This window comes from Carcharodon carcharias, chromosome 9, assembly GCF_017639515.1.
Source record: "Carcharodon carcharias isolate sCarCar2 chromosome 9, sCarCar2.pri, whole genome shotgun sequence".
NCBI classification, from domain to species: domain Eukaryota; kingdom Metazoa; phylum Chordata; class Chondrichthyes; order Lamniformes; family Lamnidae; genus Carcharodon; species Carcharodon carcharias.
Genome location: NC_054475.1, coordinates 90,398,523 through 90,408,820, shown reverse-complemented (window position 1 = coordinate 90,408,820; position 10,298 = coordinate 90,398,523). Strand labels below are relative to the sequence as shown.

General features: G+C 40.2%; 1 long non-coding RNA gene across 1 annotated transcript in view; it reads right to left on the bottom strand.

The window, feature by feature from the left end:
• Positions 1–315: 315 nt before the first annotated feature.
• Positions 316–10,298, bottom strand: part of LOC121281745 — a 40,408-nt gene continuing 30,425 nt past the window's right edge. The window contains exon 3 of the long non-coding RNA XR_005943922.1: positions 316–742. This is a non-coding gene — a long non-coding RNA (uncharacterized LOC121281745). The remainder of the gene's footprint in view (positions 743–10,298) is intronic.

The following is a 10,298-nucleotide window of genomic DNA, read 5'->3' as shown; positions in this document are numbered from 1 at the left end:
AGGCTGCAACCACCATTTAACGCTGGCTGGCCAATTAACCCTTCTGCCAGCTTGAATCGTGCGCTGCAGCACTCACGCTGCCTGTGTTGTGGGTGGTGGGGGAGGAGGGCGAGTGCGTGAGTGCGCACAGGAAAAGCTGCCTCAGGAAGTTAAAGACTTTTGAACATAAAAGATAAAGAATTTTATAATGTTAATAACATGTCCCCTCATGTGAATCTGTTACGTGGGCAGGGACATGTTACAAATTAGTTTGAAAAATTTTTATTTGCTTTTAAAACTCTGATCGAAACCTCATCCCGCCCGTGGGTGACATTTTGTAAAAAATCCAAAGGCCGCTTGGCATTTTCGCCCACCCACCAGCCGTAAGGTTGGACAGGCAGTGAAAAATTTTATTTAATTAGAACTATAATGGTCTTAATAGGTCTGTTAATTGTCAGCATGCATGCTGCAAGCTCCCTCGTGCACCCACCGACCAAAATATCGCACGAGTGTGTGATGATGTCGAGATGCTTGTCCAACGGTGGTCATGCGTCACTTTACACTCGTTCAGGTCGGGCACGTGCCTGCCCAACGAGCGCAATATTCTGCCGCTGGTCTCTTTCCTAGGAGCTTGGTTGAAGGCTGAGGCAAGTGAAGATGCAGCAAAGTATTCTTGTATTCTGGGAATTAGTTTACTTTGTAGGCAAAATTCAGGATTCTTTCTGGAGACCAGGCTTTGAGAGAGACGGAGGTCAGAGGCAGGCTGGAAGTGAAACAAATTTCTTTTAGGTTTTTTTTTCATGTCTTCTTGGCAGATTAAAAAAAGTACTTGCATCTCTATTACACTTTTCATAATTTCATGATACCCTAAATGCTTTAGAGCCAGTTACATACTTTTAAATTATAGTCATTGCTGTGGTGCAGGGAAAGACACCAACCATTTGCAGATAACAAGGTCCCACAAACAGCAATGTGATAATGACCTGATAATATGTTTCTTATTAAAGTGATTTAATTCATCTCACTGGGAAAATTCTTCTGCTCTTTTTTGAATCATGCCGTGGGATCTTTTATATTCACATGAGAGGGCGCTGAGGCCGTGGTTTAATGTCCCATCTGAAAAATGACACCTCCAACAACAAAACATTCCATTGGTACTGCAGTGAAGTGTTGATCCAATGTGGGAATTGAATCCACAACAAACTAATAGAAGTGAGAATGCTACTTAGTGAAGACAGACACGGTCATTGGACATATGATCTCAATGCTCATATTTACATGCCATATGTGTGGCCTTTCACCAGAACTGGAAAAAGTTAGATATGGAATAGTCTTGCAGACCTTCTTTTAGTCCTTGTCCCACCCATACCTTGCTCAAAATTTATTATATCGTAAACTTTTCCTGGTTCTGGTGAAAGGTCACAGACCTGAAACATTTACTCTGTTTCTCTCTCCATAGGTGCTGCCATGACCAGCTGAGTGTTCCCAGCATTTTCTGTTTTTATTTCAGATTTCTAGCATCCACAGTATCCTGCTTTTCAATTACTGTTACAATTAATACTAGGAGTAATTTGTCCAGTTTTGGTATCCACATACCACAATATCAAGACTAAAGAGACGATACAGAGGAGTAGCTAAAATTATACACATTTTTGTGAATTTTAGTTATTAGGGTGGCTCCACATGTTGGGGCTATGTTTATTGGTGAAACATAAATTTAGAGGAGATATGATGTTTATTAATGATAAAAGGATTGGATTTAGTTTGGTTGCTAGGTTATTTAAAGTGAATAGTTAAGTGTAGAGCTATTTTACAAAATCCTTGGGCTAAGACTTGGATTAGTTATCAGAAAACGTACTTTTTTCTTCTGAATATCATTTGCCTCTGGGACAATTAACCGTATACATGGTGAATATGAATTCCTGAAGTCTTTCAAGAGCTGGACAAGTTCATGAGAGAGGATATTTCCAGTTATAGAGGGTAAATTGCATGTTAGGATTTAAAAGCTATTGTTGGTTCCAAGAGCTTTGCCTTAAGGACTCAAAAGAATCTCCTACAGTTTTTCCTCAATTAATCTATTTTATCCTCTCACAGCAGATTGCATTTTAGAGGGCTCAGTTTAAAAATATCTAGAAATCAATTCATATATATCATATCATAGGTTTATATTTAGTACTTGTACCATGGTGAAACATTCCAAGAGTTACAGGAGGTAACCAAAGAGGTAGTCAAAGAAATACATTTTAAAGATACTTTTGAAGGTCAGAGATATCATAAGACCACAAAATAGATACCAATAAATAGAAATAAATGAGTGTGGAGCAATCGAGTTGAATTAACAGACAGGAGAGTGGGAAATAAGGCTGAAGGGGCTTTTTTATTTGTTCATGGGATGTGAGCATCACTGGCTAGGCCAACATTTATTGCCCATCCTTAATTGCCCTTGAGAAGCTGGTGGTGAGCTGTCTTGAACTGCAGCAGTGCATGTGGTATAAGTACACCCACAGTGCTGTTAGGGAGGGAGCTCCAGGATTTTGATCCAGTGACAGTGAAAGCAGAGATAGGGTAGCACAAGACCATAGAAGGATCTTTCATTGAGAATAAGGATTTTAAAATCAATTTTCTGGGAGACAAGGAACCAGTGAACGTGGGTGAAGTATAGAAAAGGATTTTGGAGTTTATGTATTACGGATCTGGGATGGACAGTGGATGAGGATTACCAAAGAACTTGAAGTAAATGCAGCAACAGGAACAGACATGGCCCTGAACCAAATGTGGCATTTGAAGCTCAGCTCAGAGTGAAACTGGACACCCATGTTACATAGAGTAATTTACAATGCAGAAGGAGGCCATTCACCCCTTTGAATCTTTCCCAGCTCTCCATAGAGCAATCCAGTCAGTTCCATTCTCCCACTCTACCCCTATAGACTTGCAAATTTATTTTCTTCAAGTGCCCATCCAAGTTCCTTTCAAAATCATTCATCATCTCTGCTTCCATTACCCTCATGGGCAGCAAGTTCCAGGTCATTAACACACACTGTGTAAAAAAGTTTCCCTTGCATCTCCCTTGCAGGTCTTGCCCAAAACCTTAAATCTGTGTTCCCCAATCCTTGTACCATCAGGTATTGGGAACAAATTTTCCTTGTGTACCTTATCTAAATCTAGCAAATTTCTCCTCAAGAACAACCTCATCTTCTCCAACCTTACCTTTATTTAAAATTCCTCATCCTTGGGAACCATACTGGTAAATGTCTTCTGCATCCTCTCAAGGACTTCCACACCCTTTTCCTAAAGTGCAATGACCAGGGCTGGAAGCAGTATTCTAGCTGTGTCCTAAACATAGCTTTACAAAGATTCAGTATAACTTTCCTGCTTTGGTACTTAATACCTTTAGTAATGAATCCCAAGATCATGCATACTTTGCTAACCAATCTCTCAATATATCCTGCCACCTTCAAAGATCTATGCACATGCACCCCCAGGTCCCTCTGTTCCTGCAAACTCTTCAGTACTGTACCACCACCAGGGGTCAAAACACATTTTCTAGTGGCTCTTTTTGAGAAAAAGAACTGCCAGCTTAATTTTCTTGAAGGCTACTTTTTTATCTGCAGGAGCTACTTCATGGTTTTCTGGGGCTCCCTTTACCATTTTCACCAATTCCTTTATTAGGTGATACAGTCACCTTATGTGATCTTATGATGCAGATTATTATGTCACCTTATGATGGAGATACCTTGTGTATTTGTGTTGAATTTTTTTCATTATTTAAATAAATAAGATAGCACAAATATCAAATGGAAGGAAGCTATATATAAAATAATCACAGACACATGTCTAAAATGGCCATTTTCAACACTAAACAAAGGAAATCCTGAAATAAGAACAAACCTGCATCTATACAGTACCTGTCATGACCTTAGGAATTCCCAAATCGCTTTACAGCCAATGCAGTGGTTTTGAATTGTACTCACTGTTGTAACACAGCAGCCAATTTATACATAAGTTTCCACAGCAGAAAATTGATAATGACCAGATATTCTGTTTTTGCAATTTGCTCCCCCGTATGGGATGGTGAGGAGAAGAAGGGGAATAAATTTGGGGGGAGTTTGGTGATGCCACTGTCCTCTATGTTTAACCCTAACCTCAGTTAATGGGAGAGATAGCCTCCTTTCCCACTGCTGGTTTGAAGGATACTGTATGGAACAATATTTGAACAGCCTTAAGCCCAGTCCGTATTGAGTTTGGGGCACACCAGGTCTGCAAATACAGCTCCAGATTTCCAACATTGTGTAACAGGCCACGTGAATGGCTGTGTGCAAAATGAAAGGTCTCATTGTGCCGATAGATAGTCATCTTCATTTGGAACAGGGTGAATGGAATTTAGCTGTTTGTTGTACATCCGGCCTTGATGCCAGCCTGAAATAAGAAAAAGTTCCATTCCCTCAACATTGACAGATTCACTTACTTTGAAAACAACACAATAATGAAGTCTTAGAAATTTTATTTAGGAAAATTCTCTTTAGATAAAAATTATGAAGTCAATCTTGACTTTTGGGAGCTTTTGCTTCTTAAGAGCTTTGGAGGCAAGAATTTAATTCAAAAAGGAAGGTTTTCTGAGCAGCTTTTGATTAAGGGCTTGCAATCTACAGGTCAGGAAACATAACCTGACATGATCTTTACCCCGCACCTTGTTACTGGGTTTCCAGCCGCCTCTTCCCTCTTCTTGTTATCCCGCAGCTGGTTGAAGCAATTGTGATGGCTCGGCCTAAAGTCTCCTACATGGCGGCAGGGAAACCAGCCAGAATGACTGCTCCTTAACCTTGAATCACAGGTTCCCTCCCTCCTGCCCTTGTTGTTCCTCCAATTATAGATTCTGTCTCTTGAAGAACAGCAGAAGCAGGAGGGAGGGAACCTGTCATTGGAGGAGCTGAAGCAGCAAGCTTGGGTGAAACAGATCTATGATTGGAGGCGGAGCTCCTCATAGATTCTGTCTCTGCCACTCTAGCTACTTCTCCAATCAAAAGAGATGAGGGGTTGGAGTTGACATCTCTTTCAATATTTTGAATTTTTTGCCCCCCTCTGATTTTTTGTAGGCTATTTGTGAGGGTTCAAAGGTGAATTTGCCCACTGCCCTGGTGTATTTTGAACCCTGCTGCACACTTCTTTATATTAAGTTCCAACTTCCACTTATCTGCCCATTATGCAGGCCTATGTGTGTCCTGTTGTCGTCAATTTGTATCATCTTCACAGTCTGCCACACATCCATGTTGGGGATGATCAGCAAATGTGGAAATTTTACTCTGTATTCCAATAACAAAGCTAGTAACATGTAACAAGAAAAGCAATGGTCCTAGCACTGACCCTTGGGGAACCCCACTGCCTACCATCCTCCAGTCTGAAAAGCAACTATTTACCACGATTCTGTTTTCTGTCCTTAAGCCAATTTTTTTAATCAAGCTTACAGTGACCCCCTATTTCTTGAGCCACAATTTTGCTAAACAGCCTTTTATGTGGTACTTTGTCAAATACTTTCTTAAAATTCATATCCACAACATGCATTGCATTCCCTTCATCCCTCTGTAGCTTAACCAAAAAATTCAATTATATTAAGCACGATCTGTCTTTTACGAATCCATGCTGGCTATCCTTAATTAATTCAAACCTCTCCAACTGCCTGTTGATTTTTTTCCCCCTGATTATTGTTTCTAAAACCTTATCCACTGCTGATATTAAACTAATTAGCCTGTAGTTACTAGGATTGTCCTTGCACCCTTTCTTGAACAAGGGTGTCACATTTGTCACTCTTCAACCTTTTGGCACTTGCCCCATATTTGGAAGTTTATCACTATCTCTGCCCTCACTTTCTTTAACAACCTGTAGTGCATGTCATCTGGATTAGACGACATGTTAACTCTAAGCCTAGCCACCCTTTCCAGTACCTCCTGCCTCTCAATTTTCACCCTATTACATTAGCTCCACCATCTCCATTTCTAGCAATATTTTGTCAGCATGCTCTTCCTTAGTAAACAATGATGCAATGATACAATGTAGTTATTAAGTATTCTAGGCTTTCCCTGCGCCTCTAAGTATATATCACTCTGTCCCTAAAAGGACCCAATCTACCTCTTACTACTTGCTTACAATTTACTTGCCGGTGGAAGATTTTTGAATTCCCTTTTATGTTGACTGCCATCCTATTCTCATATTCTCTCTTTGCCAGTCTTATGTTTCACTTCACTTCTCCTGCTGCTTATTGTATTTGATCTGATTCTCACTTGAAGAATTCACCTGACATGCATCATACACCCTCTTTTTTTCCTATCATATTCTCTATCTCCTTTGTCATCCAAGGAGCGAGCCCTGGCTTTGGTTCCCCTACCTTTCACCCTTGCTGGAATGTACCTGATGCATCTTCTCCTTAAAGATCGCCCATTGTTCCATTACTGTTTTTCCTGTCAGTTTTTAATTCAATTTTATCCTGGCTAGATCCCTTCTCATCCCATTGAAATTAGCCCACTTCCAATTTAGATACAGCATGGAATTCAGCCTCAGCATTCAGGCAGAAGAGTTCATGGAAGGGAAAATCAGTGTCTACAGTGTGGAATTTCTGACGGGGCACAAATAAGGTGCAGTTGGTCTTCCTAATCATGAGTTTATGTTCTGGCTCACCCTTAACTTAGTATCAGACAATGTGACTGACACAAAAGCAAAATACTACAAAAGCTGGAAATCTGAAATAAAAATGTTACTTGTTACATCTCTAACTTTATCCAGTTCTGATGACAGGTCATCGATCTGATACATTAACTCTGTTTCTCTTTCCACAGACACTGCCTGACCTGCTGAATATTATGAGCAGTTTCTGTTGATTCTGCTTTTCCCATTTACACCTCCTGTAGACACACCTTTGGTTCTTTATTTGCCCCATTACCATCTCCTCTTGCCTTGCACCATCAGGCCTTTTGTCATTTAATCTGGTGTCCACTCTATCAGAGACCATCCTTTTTGTTCCCTCCCACCCTCCCCACCAACACCCCCCCCCCGCCCAACCCCACTTCTCTACTTGCTTAAAAACTGTTACATCTTAATGTTTTCCAGTTCTGACAAAAGGTCATCAACCTAAAACATGAACTGTTTCTCTTTCTACCGATGCTGTCAGACCCACGAAGAACGTCCTGCATTTCTGGTTGATTTAAAGTGGCTCACATCATGCTTATGAAAAATGTCAGAATGATAAACAAAAGGACCCTATAGCTGGAGCTTTGGAGCATACTGGAAATAACTGCAATAACTGAAGAAGAAGCCATTAGATGCATCCCACATTCTCCAATTAATTTCTTTCAAATTGGCAACCATGCACTGTTGGGTATCAGGGGCGGGGGGGAGGGGGGGGGGGGGCAGGCGGGGGGGAGATGGTAACTGGAACAGGAGATTGAGGGAACTAATTTCCAGGCTAGACATGAATTTTGAGCTCAAAAAACGGTGCAACAGTGACCAATTTCTATTTCAGTTTTGCATCATTTATATTTCATTTGTACTGTTGATATGTACCATGAAACTGAAATATTATTCTGGTAAAAGAACTCATGAAGGTGCAAGCACCATTGGAAAAAGCCAATTAGGTCCTGAAGAGTAAAATGAGTGTATTTATCTTTGGGTGGTATGCACCCCATCAAATTGTACTGCCACTCACCACAAATATGTTTGGTTTTCTGGTTCTTACCCCACAATTCAAATCCAACAACAGCCATGATCAAATACTTTAAAGGATGAGGTGATGTGGGTGGTCCAACATCATCTCCAACAGCTTTCACATGGCCTTCCTGACCTGAATCTTAATATTCCTAATGATTTAATATGGTCTGGCCTTTCTTAATTGGTGAGACTTTCAGCTATATTTAGGAGGCTTCCTTGCTCCTGCTTAGTCACAAAACTGTCTGCTCACACCTCTTCTCCACTAACCTTCATCTGACTGCTAAATTCAGTTCTAACCACCATCTCATAATTTATAAATATTTTTGTGGCATAGTTAGTGAGCTAAAAAATACATTCTTTGCACTCAGCTTGTAAACATTAATTATTTGAACTACTTTTCAATAATTAACTGCTAAAATGTCATTGTCAAATTCTGAATGATCAGCACACTTCCTGATTTAATGAGTATTTTAGAAGAATAAATTACCAACCACTACACATGATGTCACCCTCCTGCCTGAACAGTCTTTATCTTTGTGTAGAAGCTAAAAAGCATCTCAGCAGTAACGAAGATTTGAGTTTTCAGCATGACATCATCTATTCCACTGGAACTTTCTAAACTGTCTATTTCTTATTATTTGACTTTTGAAGTGTAATTATCTCATGCCATAAACTTGGAAAATTCTGTAATAACATTCAATCTGTATCAAATGAAAGATAAAAATATCTAACAGTTACAGATGTTCAACATTCACTCATCTTAGGTGGGTAGTGGGCGCAGGGAATCTCATTAATCAGGAAAAGGAAGCTCGCTGTAAATTTCCCCAGTCAAGAAAGGCCAGCCCAAATTAAACCTTTAGGAATATTAGGATTCAGGTCAGGGAGGCCATGGGAAACTTTAGGAGATGATGGCGGACCACCCACAGTGGCGTGAGGACTGAATCACTTTTGGGTTTGGACCTTATTTGTATTGGGTTGGCAAGAGTGTTGAATGAATGTTATGGGCAGCTCACTGATTTGGGGGAACAGGAAACCCGGCAGCTCCACAGTAGAGCCAAGCTGGAAGAAAACTTTAAAAGCGGATCACATTACTTCAGTAATGTGACTAAAAGGAGCAATACTATCCTAATTTATACACATTATCAGTGGCTGTTTTGTTAGTATAAGAAACAGGAGCAAGGATAGGCCATTTGGCCCTTTGAGCCTACTCCATCATTCAACAAGATTATGTCTGATCTATCTTAACAACATCTTCCTGCATTATTCCCCTATCCCTTAATTCCCTTAGTACCCCAAAATCTATTGAAACAACTAACAGTCCTTAGAGGTAAGTCATTCAATGCCCAGTACCAATGTGTGGAATGTGCATTGGCATGCTCCACCCATTGGCACTAAAAATTGTAGACAGAGCCCTACAATCAATGTGGTACCCCAATTTCAATATTAAAGTAGACTTCTCCTGTTTCAGGTGGGGACTCTGGCCACCCATTTCCAGGCTTGTCTGAAAGTCAGATTATCTCAGTGATTTAAAAATAATGAGCAATTACATGCTGCTCCAGTTTCCAGCGTTAACAGCATGGATGATCAGTGAAATTACCCTCTTTGTTTTTGAAGCGACCAATGTGTCCATTCACCCAATTAACAACTACAATCTTTCTTTTTCTCCAGCTTTTTTTTTGCTTTCTCTTGCTCTTTCATTTTTGGCTCCACGTCTCTACTTCTGTCATTTACTCTTGTTTGTGCCCTGTTTTAATTTCTCTTTCTGTTTGATTTTTCTCAACAAAACTGCACATTCACAGGTTGTTAACAGGCATTGGGCACTTTCTAAATAGCGAAAAACCAGAAACAGTGGAGATCCAGAGAGATGAGGGGGTCCATGCACAAAGATCATTAAAATACCATCAACACGTGCAGAAAATAATCAAAAAGGCTAATGGAATTCTGGCATTTATATCTAGAAGACTAGAATACAAGGGAAGAAGTAGTGTTTCAGCTTTGGTTAGATCACAGGACTGTGAGGACTGTGAACAATTCTGGGCACCACACCTTAGGAATGCAATATAGGTCTTGGGGGAGTACAACATAATTACAAGGAGAGGCTATACATACTAGAGTTGTGTTCCCTGGAATTTAGAAGGTTAAGAAGTGATTTGATTGAAGTTTTCAAGATTTTAAGGGAACAGATGGATAGGTAGAAAGAGAGAAACATTTTCTGTTAGTTGGGGAGTCTAAGACAAAGTATGATAGACTAAAAATTAGAGCCAGATCCTTCAGGGGTGAAATTAAGAAAAACATTGACATACAAAGGGTAGTAAATTAGGAAGCCTCTTTAACAGACAGCAATTGATGTTGGATCAATTGTGCACGTAATTTTCTGCTCCTGCCAGCAACAAGAATCGTGGCGGGTGGGGGCACTAAATTTGGGGCATGAAGGAAAAAGTCAGTTTCCTGGCGGCAGGAAATAAATTTGGAATTTTGTTCTCTTGACTTTCAAGGTGGGTTAAAGGTGGGTTGAGCTTCCTGATGAACAATATCAGAACCCTATTTGCATGCATTAGCATCTCATACACGTTCATTAAAAAGCACCTCATCGGAATTAAGCTCCCCCTCCAAATTAAGTTCCA